The sequence below is a fragment of the Culicoides brevitarsis genome, chromosome 2 (genome assembly GCF_036172545.1).
Source record: "Culicoides brevitarsis isolate CSIRO-B50_1 chromosome 2, AGI_CSIRO_Cbre_v1, whole genome shotgun sequence".
Classification (NCBI taxonomy): Eukaryota; Metazoa; Arthropoda; class Insecta; order Diptera; family Ceratopogonidae; genus Culicoides; species Culicoides brevitarsis.
Window position 1 is genome coordinate 18,041,030 of NC_087086.1, and position 9,745 is coordinate 18,050,774.

Genomic DNA, 9,745 nt, shown 5'->3' on the forward strand with positions numbered 1-9,745 from the left:
CGTCGTCATACCTGCCATCGACTTCATGTTTAGCTCGAATTTTCGTGTGTCTTCCGCAAAATTTATTTCTCACTGTCATTAATTTTGGCGCATAGCTTACCTGCGGAAGAAAAACGATAATTTTTCAAAGCAAACATTTTTTTTTTTCATGACAAAATCGTGCAATAATTCATAAAAATTCGACGAGGATGCCGAGCGAGTGACGTAAAAGATCAAAAAATATCGCATATCATTAAATTCACGTGGAAAACCGCGGGCACGCTGCTGTTCCGACAACACAGGGACGCCATGAATGCAAATTTGGTGTGTATTTTAGTAATGCCGCTGGCCAACTCTAAGCCATCATGAGCGGCAGACAGCCCACAAAACAACAAAATGATACATTACAAATTTACCAAACGACGCCGAGAACACAACCATGAGAACTAAAAGCAATGTTTTTGCTGAATTTTATGTGTGTTTCTGTGTTGGTCGACGGGGATATTGTTATGGGAAATGCAGCTACAGACATAATTACAACAACAACAACATCCTTTTGGCTGCCATGGAACACAACGAGGCAGCGAGTGAGATGCCTTTTATTATTATTATCATTAAATTTACGAATAATTTTTGTTATTATTACTGTTTTTAGAAAGTTATTCTTGTTATTTTCTGTTTTTAATGGTGCTCTTTGTACTTTTGCAGTTCAGGGACGAATTGGCCTATTTTAGCAGTCGCGCAGCAAGTAATCAGCTCAAATAAACGAGGATCATTAATTACGCAATTTTCGATTATTATTTATTAAAAACTCAAATAAACGCGTGGAACATTCGTGATGCATAAAAAATCGACAACGCAAAAAAAAAATATTAAAAAATTATATTTTTATTGTTTATTGTTTTCTATATAACAAACACAAAAGTTTTCCTCGTCAATGCCAGGTGCACTAAATTACCATACAATTTTTCATCCTCATTCATTTATTTTTCGCATATAATAATATAATCATAAAACATAAAAACATTTTCATATATTTTATATATTATGTGAAGGCAACATATGCGACACACACAAAAAATTTTTTTCCTACTCGAGAGATGAAAAATTGCATAAAAATTGTCGTTCGATATTATTAGCAAAAAATGCTTGTCCAAGATAGTCATCGCTTAGTCAGATTATGCATGTTGTTCTAGTTTTTTCTTTTTTTTTAACAAAAAAAAAAAAATAAAATAAAATAGCTTTAAATTGGGAGATTTCAGCTTCAATGATATTTTTAACTCTCTTTAGATTTTTTTTTGTTAGAATTTAAATAATAAAAAAATGGAACAAAAAAAAAGTAGAAAAAAATATCCCACTTTATAATGATTACGAGACAAGAAGAAATGTATGTGGTTTTGTTTGTAAATTCCAGTATCTTGCCTTGCTTTGTACCTACTCGGGAAAGTGCATGTAAAATAAGGGCATTAGAAAAAATGTGTAAGTGAAGCACCTACATTAAAGTAGAAACAAAGATAAATAACAGTTTTGTGTTTTTTAAGTCTCTAAATGGTATTATTTGATATTTTTATTTGAATGTATGAGTGGGTAGGGAGGGAATGTTTATGATAATTAAATTTCCCAAAAGGTGACAATTTTTAAAATTTATTTTTAAATATTATTTATTCCTATATTTTTTTAAATAAATATTTTTGGCAAGATAAAAAAAATATAAATTTAAAAAAAAAATTAAGAAAATTTAAATTAAATAAAATTAAAATTTTAAAATCATTTTAAAAAAAATCTTCTAATCTAATATTTTTTAACTTTAATTTTAAAAAAAATGTTTTTGGTAAAATAATTAAAAAAATTAATTAATTTTTAATTTAATAAAAAAAAAATTACACAAAATTTAAAATGTTAGAAGAAAAAAATAAAATTAATTTTTAAATTTAATTTAAAAAATATTTTTGATTAGAATTTAATTTTTAAAAATTAATTTAATATTTTTAACAATTTTCAATTTTTATTTAAAACATCAGTTGAAAATTAGAATTATCATATAATTTTATAAAAGATTGAAACATATGTAAATATAATATTTTTTTATTTTTAAATTTAGGTTTTTTTAAAAAAAAAAATTATTTAAATTAATAACAAAAAACTATTTTTTGCTTTAAAAAAATCTTGTCTTCAAAGTTTTTTATAATGCCTAAAATTTATTTTTTTTTTCATGAAAATATAAAGATTTTTTTTATTGATGAAAATTATTTTAAAGAATTTTGCAAAAATATTCAAACAATATTTTAGAAAATATTTTCTAATTATTTTTTTTTGCTTGGTCAAAACTTTTTCTTTTCATTTAAGCTATCAACATGACTTGTTGAGAAAAAATCTTTTCCATCATTTTTTCAACAGCAAAAAAAAAATAGAAGAAAAACTTGAAGACTATTAAACACATCCTCACACATAAAAATTAACATTTTCCCAACAATTTTGTAAAATCGTTTCCTATCCCACTCTATCATCCTCCTCCGGTACTCTCATCTCAGTAGGCGTATCGTTGCATTTTTTGTTGTTGTTGTTGCTCCAACTACTAAAAACTATGTTTTGTAACTTTTAGCTGCACATTGGAAGACAAAACAACGTCGTATATCAAAATGAGAGATGCTCAAAACTAAAAATTATGGCCCTTTTGTAAACTTTTCTCAACACACATTTTTCGTCGTCGTTGTTGTTACTGCGAGGAAGCCAGCCAGCCAGCAAGAGCCAACAAACAACAATAAAAATGCATGCAAGTAAGTGCAAGCCGTTGTTCAGTGCGCGCCTTCATGTATTATTTACAGCACTTGAACTGTAAAACTGTATAAAATGTGAATAATAATAATAGTCAACACACACACAAAACTCGCACTCACAGACTAAGAGAAAAGAAATAGAATATAAAAAGGAAAAACTTTACCACAGATATAATTTTTCCACTTTTTTACGGATTTTTTTTTCTTTTTTGTAGGACAAAAAAATTTTTTTAAAATGCATTGTAGATCCAATTTTGCCATAAAAGGGCGACGTCAATGCATTACTTTTCTCCGCACGTCCAGAAACGTGGCAACAATGGAAGAGACGAAACGAAAGAAACGAAGAACAGCAAAAAGACGAAGAGCAAACTGAAAAAGGTTTTAAAGGTGAATAAATATTAAAAAGTTGGTGTCATAAATTATCATGTTTTTCTCCCATTTTTTTGTGTCTTCAGTCAATAAAGTTCAGGTAGAAAGCGGAAAAAACAGTTATATCAAGAAAACTTCACAAAAAGTGGTTTATATCGAAAAGTATTGGAAATCGAGGAGGAAAAAACAATCGAAAGGTGGATGAACTGCTCATTGCATACATTTCGGGGTATCAAAGGCGAATTCAAAAAATCATCGAAAAAACAAATTCGCCTTGAAACGAAGACGACGACAAACGGAAAAGACACAAACACATTTGTCATCTCATAATTTCTAATTAGAAAAGTTTGACAGATCAGCAGTTTTTCCCTCAAGTATCTTCTGCTTCGCAATTTCTCAGCTGAAGACGAAGGAAAAACAAGTTAAAACGAAAATGACGGCAATCAGTTACAAAATGGCAAATCATATCTTCCGCGTGTCACTCATTTTCTGTGTGTGTGTTTTTGTGTCGCGCTGGCGAGATATGGACTCGAGAGCGAGAGGATTTTGTATTTTGTCAGCAAACAAGCGGGACGCAATTTATTTTACGATAGTTTTAATGAGAAACAATTACTTTTGAAGGTGATTATCTCGTCGTCTTGTGCTTCTGGTGTTTTTTTTTTTGCGTGGATGGCAATGTTTGTCAAGGCAAAGCGTGACATTGTTGTGAAGAACGATAAAGTTGAAACCAGAATAAAAATCGATGGGAGAAATTATTTTTTGGAGGTAAGTCATTAAATTCGCATTTTGGAGTTCAGGATTTTAATGGAGTAAAAATTGTAGTTTCAGCTTAAATTTTATTAATAGGAAAAAAATATAATTAAAAATTAATAATATTAAATTATTTTAACTTCTAGTTATAAATTAAATAATTTTTAAATTTAATTAAAATTAATAATTATTTTATATAATTATTTATTTTTAAAATTAATTGAATAAATTTAAATGTTGGCTGACAAATAAATAAATAAATTTTGATTTTTGCATAAAAATTTAAAAATTATTGGAAAAAAAAATTTTGTTAAAATTTAAAAATAATAATTTACCCTTAATGAAATTTTAATTAATTAATATAAACAAAAGTTTCAAAAAAATTTTTAATATGGATTTAATTTCTTTATTTTATTAATAAAATTAAAAATAAAAATTTTAAATATACTTATTTATTTTTTCTTTAATTATAAATATTTACAATATTTTATTTTAAATTCAAAGTTTTTTTTTTTTGATATCTCTTTTTTTAAAATAAAAAAAAATTTTTTACATTTAATTTTTTTTTTTTTTTTAAATTTTTTTTTAAATTAAACTTTAAAATTTAATTTTTTATTTTAATGAGATATCAAAAATATAGAATTTTGAATTTTTTTTTTATTTATATTAAAACATATTTAAAAATAATTATTTAAATATTTTACTTATTTTTTTTACTTTAAAAAAACCTTTACTTACTAAAAAATTAAAATTAATTACTTTTAAGACAATCGAAGCAAAAATCAGAAGTTTTTGTTCATCCCACATTTTCTCGATGTAAACGACATTACTTTCATTGTTTTTTCGCGTTTGTTTTCTTCCTTTTTTTAATTACTAACGCTCATCTTTATCTCTAACAGCACGCACTTTTCATTGTCTTGGCAACTCGCATCACAAAAGAGCATGAAAAAGGCGTTGAAGTGTCATTTCTCATCCGTGTTTACTTTTTTTTTTGTTTTCGCTAAAATTCACTGATCGCACACAAAAAGGTGGCTTCGTAATAATTTTAAAGGCGTACAGAATAATTAACAAAATTTTCCTTTGTTTTTCGTACTTTTTAGATTTTCCGGCAAAAATAAGGTCAAAGATAAATTTTAATTGAGAGATTTGAGGATGAAGATATTAATTGAGGGGATCAAGATGACAATTAAAGTAATTATTTACGAAGCAAGAAACAATGAATTTAAGTTAGTCGTTGTTTTTTTTTTTTTGTTGTCCAGCTGACCCAGTAAATGCTGAAAATCTGTCACCCCGAAAAATTAACATCATTTATTATGTTGCGAGTCGCTGCCAAAGGGTTTGACATTTTTTTTTTTTTGTGATTTGCGAATAAGAAGAAGACGACATTTATCAAGGACATCTGTGACCGAGAACGGAAATTCTTTGCAAGTTTCTGTCCCTTTTTTGACGCACCCAAGAGTGACACGGCACAAAAAAAAATGGATTATCATAAAGAAATTTATCTTGTATCATTCGTGTTTGACATTAATCACCCGAAAATCTGAGCGATGATGGGAAAAAAAGGGAAAGTATGAAAAAATCTTTAAATTTTTATTTTTTTTTCGATGCGCTTTGACTCGTTTTGCACAAAAAAAAAACGAGAAAAATCGCGCGAGAAAGTTTTAATCTGCTTCTTTATGACTTTTGATTTTGTTTTTATTCCAGTTTATTGCATAGCAGCCTCCGTTGTTGTCGAGGAAATAATATCATCATCTGCACTTTTATTCCAATTCAATTCACACAATCTAAATTATCGTCGTCGTCTTCGTGCTGCCAACATTTGTCTGGAAATCAAAACCAAAAAGTTGTTCGTCTTCGCTGAAAAATTTTTCAAGAGAAAAAAAAATAATTTATTTTTGCATTTAAAATATTTTTCTAGCAGCGAGCTGATAATGACACGAAATGCACACACACACACACAAATGGAGGTTTTTACGCGCGCCGCAAAATTATTATAATATAATTTGCATGGAAGCGACATAAGTGTGAAAAGAAGATTTTATGACAAGATGATTGCTCGCTTTATAATCGCGAACGTTGTCGACGCTGTCGTCATATCATTCGTGCATTAAATTCATCTTTCCCAAGTTTTCTTCTTCTGCTTCGGCTCGGAGGCGAACGCAAGACGTGCAGCGATGATTTGTGTTTGTTTGGAAGCTAAGACATATTTAAATTAAGCTGCATCTGCTGTAATGATGACACGACTGGTTGCTAGTTAAAACTTCATTTAATGCAAATGTGTGCAAAAATGTCAGCGGAGGATTTCTTTTTTCGGTGCGACATGATAGCATGTGAGGGAATTCGCAGATAATAAATGTTCGGGACACTAAAAGGAAAGTTATGTCTGAGCAATTTCATGGATTTGCTGTCTTTTTGCGGGCTTATTGCCTCTTTTTGTGACTAGGATGGAGGAAAATTTATTTGAATTTCATGAGATATGACGACAGAGACACTCTAAGTCTTACCAAAGCTCCGAGAAGAAGTCACATTTGGTCATTTTCTCACGCTAAATCGACTGTACTTGCAAAAATAAATAGTCAGTCATAACATTTAGGAATATTTTTTTTTGGGAAATAAGATGATGGTGTATCATAGTTGAAGCTAGCGACGATAAAGTGAAAAGAACTAACTTGCATGTCTTTTACAGTTAATGTCCTTTAGCTCAAAAAGTGGTGAGTTTAGTTCTTTTAACAATTAAAATTTTAAAATTAACTTAAAATAAAAATTTAATGAGACTTTTTTTGATTAAAAATGATTTAATTAAAAAAAAACTATTTAAAAATTTTTAAATTTAAAACGTACTTTTGATTAAAAAACCCCCCTCCCCTTTTGAAAAATAAAAATTTCAAATTTATATGTATTCTAAAGATTTTTTTTAATTCAAAATTTTAAATATTACTGAAAATTTCAAAAAATCTTATTTTTTGTTCAAAACAAATAATTTTTTTTTCCATTTTTAAAAAAAATAAAAAAAAAATATTAAAAATAGTTTAATTTAAAAAATATATTTAAAAAATTTTAAATTTAAAAGATTTAAAAAAATTTTTTGAAACTATTTCAATTAAGTATTCTACAGATTTTTTTTAATTCAAAATTTTAAAAAATTTCAAAACATTCTATTTTTTGTTCAAAACAAATAAATCTTTTTATATTATTTTATTAAATTTGTTCGAAAAACGATTTTTTGTTGTAAATTTGAAAAAAGACATAAAAATATTATTTACTACATAAAAGTAAAAAAAAATATTTTATAAAAATTAATTTAAATAAAATTAAACTAAAATTTTTACTATTAGGTACCTATTTTATTTATTTATTATTTTTTTTTTTTTTTTTTGAAAATTAAGTTTAACTTGCGGAATTAAAATTTTATATAAAATTTAAAAAAATATATTATTTGTTTTAATTATTAAAAAAATTATTTTATTTTTTTTAACTGATTCAAAAACCAATTTTTACTAATACATTTGAAAAAAAGGAAACTTAAAAATATTTTCAAAATTAAAAAAATATTTTGTAAAAATTAATTTAAATTATTTAAATTAATTTTTTTGATATTTAAATATTTTATTTAAAAAATTTATATCAACTTAAACAATTAAATTCGCTATTTTTCTTCCACAGAGAAAAATACGCAAAAAGATTATGAATCGTTTGAAGTATTTTTCATCTTCTTACAACATCTTACGAAATAAAGATTTAAAAATGAACAAGACATTTTGTCGCCATCAAAGAATCTTTCTGATTTTTCAACGAAATGACAAGAAAAAAAAATCATGGAAAAATCGATCATTGTCACTGCTTCAAAAATAAGTACAACGAACTACTTCACTTACTCCAGCATGGAATGCGACACACAAAAAATGCATCTGAATCGCATGACAATCGATACATAAACTGAACTGAACAATAAAAAAAGAAGTAAAATAAATACAAAAGTAATAAATTTAAAATTCAAATCAATTTGAATATTTTGTACGTTTGAATGCGACAAAATAATTCGATGCGAACGAAGACATATCGACAAGCAAAGCGACACATAAAGCACAAAACACAAAACAACGACAACTGCAACATCAGGCAATGACGACGACGACAAAAACCGTTTTTGAATGAATTTTTATTCAAATTTTACTTCAACTCTGTCATTGTAACGACGACGAAACGAAGACTACGACTACGAAGTTCTTTGTCATTATCAAGTTTATTCATCGCTCATCATCTCAAAAAAGCGATAAACACGTCACAAATTGATGAATGACACACTGCTATTTGGTTCAATTAAATTCGTCGAATTACCCAAGCAGCTCCGAGGAATTCTTATCAGGATTTCGAGCAAGTCTTCGATGCAAATGACGACATGAACACAAACAAATTATGATAATCAAGGTATTTATTTTTACATTTTTTACTTATTTATTGTCAATAGCTCACTCACTCATTGTTTCGTTTTTCGCTCCAGTTTATGGAATTTTTTTTTTATTGTATTCCGTGCGACGCGACTCAGTCAGATTGTAAAGTTTAGAGTGTAAAGGTGTACTTTTTTCCGTTGAAGAAACGAACGTAATAATTGCTGTCGATTGTCTATAAATATTTGATGAAACAAACGTGAAATGACCGTTGAACCGTGAAAAGTGTTTACAACGACGACGGAACGAATGTCGAGCAATTGACGGGTTCAAATGAAGTGATTTCGTGAATAAAATATGTGTGATGAAATGTGAAGTGATGGGGCTTTTAATTTGAAAAAAGGAGAAAATTTATTGAAAAAGAATTAAGTTTAAAGGAAAATTCAAGAAATTTTTACCAAAAACACGTGAACATCAATTTTTGAGGAAATTATGTTATTATTTGCAATATTTGGTAAATATCTGAAGAGTTCACTCAAAATATTTACAAGCTTAAAAAAATCTTAAAACTTTTAATATAAAATTTCAAAATATTTTTATAGAGCTAAATGACGTTTCTAAGATCAAAATTTTATTCCAAGTAAGTATTTTGAATAAATTTTTTTTTAAGCCTTAGATATGCTGAATAAAATTTTTAAAAATAAATTAAAATAAAAAAAAAATAGTTAATTGTTAATTAATTATTTAATTAGTAATTTATTTGATAAAATTGAAAAAATATAATTTAATTTAATCTTAATTAATTTTTAATTTTTAATTAATTTTTTAATCGATTTAATTAAATTTAATTAATTATTTTATTTTTATTTTCAAAAAAATAATTTAATGTCAAAATATAAGTTTTTTTATATTTTTTAAATCAAATTTTAGATAAAAAAAAATTTAAATGGATCAATCATTTTTAATTAAAATATCTTAAAATTTCTTAAATTTATTTTGATTTATTTTTTTAAACAAATTTTTCAAAAAACTCTCAAAACTTAAGATTTTTTGTTTATAAAAAAAATATTTTTCTTTCTCACAAGACTAACAAATTCGTAAAAACCTCTCTAAAATGAAATGACAAATTTGATGACTTTTTAAAGCTTGATTGAATATAAAACACGCAAAGAAACTTTAAAACAAAAATAATTTTCCGTTTCTCATCGTCTAACTAATGAGTTTCTGAAAACTTTCAATCTCCAACCCAGAAAAAAAAAATACGAGAAACTCAAAAGTCTTTTGCGTCATTGCCTCACACATCCAAGCAATCTCCGTGATTCCCTCGTAATAACTTCTTGTAAGAAAAGAAAGAAAAATTTCGCTTCTACTCAAATAAATAAATACACGAACGAAGAAAACTAAAACTAGAAAATAAAGTTTTGTACCTACTTTACTTTTTCTTGCGACGTGTGTGCTGTTTATGCAATAAACAATTCGCAT